Source organism: Buceros rhinoceros, unplaced genomic scaffold (assembly GCF_000710305.1).
Source record: "Buceros rhinoceros silvestris isolate BGI_N320 unplaced genomic scaffold, ASM71030v1 scaffold17867, whole genome shotgun sequence".
In the NCBI taxonomy this organism is placed as follows: domain Eukaryota; kingdom Metazoa; phylum Chordata; class Aves; order Bucerotiformes; family Bucerotidae; genus Buceros; species Buceros rhinoceros.
Window position 1 is genome coordinate 20,692 of NW_010422937.1, and position 477 is coordinate 21,168.

Sequence of the window (477 nt, forward strand, 5' to 3'; positions counted from 1 at the left end):
TCATAGAACGCCTTCAATTTATTACATTAAACAAGACAGAGATAAGCATCCCACTACAATCCCCCCTTTCATTCTCAGCGTACAGTCTCTTCTGGGCAGTAAAGGAGGCAGAGCTCTCTGGTACAATCTAACTCTGTCACTTTAAGAGTAACCAAGGCTGCAACATACACAAATGGCAAGGGACCATATTAATCCTGCAAAGGCAGCTTTAATGCTGTTATTTCCTAAATCAAGTGCTTGACTTCCAGCTTAATAGTCTTTAAACACAAATAAATAAATAAAACAAGCTATGATAATGTTAAGAAACAAAACCAGATCTGGTCTGCAGAATCATTTTAAGATGTTTACACAGATCATCAGAAAGCCTGAAATACTTAAATGTAAAAAAAAAAACCCCGAAGATTACCAGAGTAAATGTACAGTGTAAGAAAATTTCTCTACATGAGCACTTTTCAGTAACAAAACTGATCCAAGACA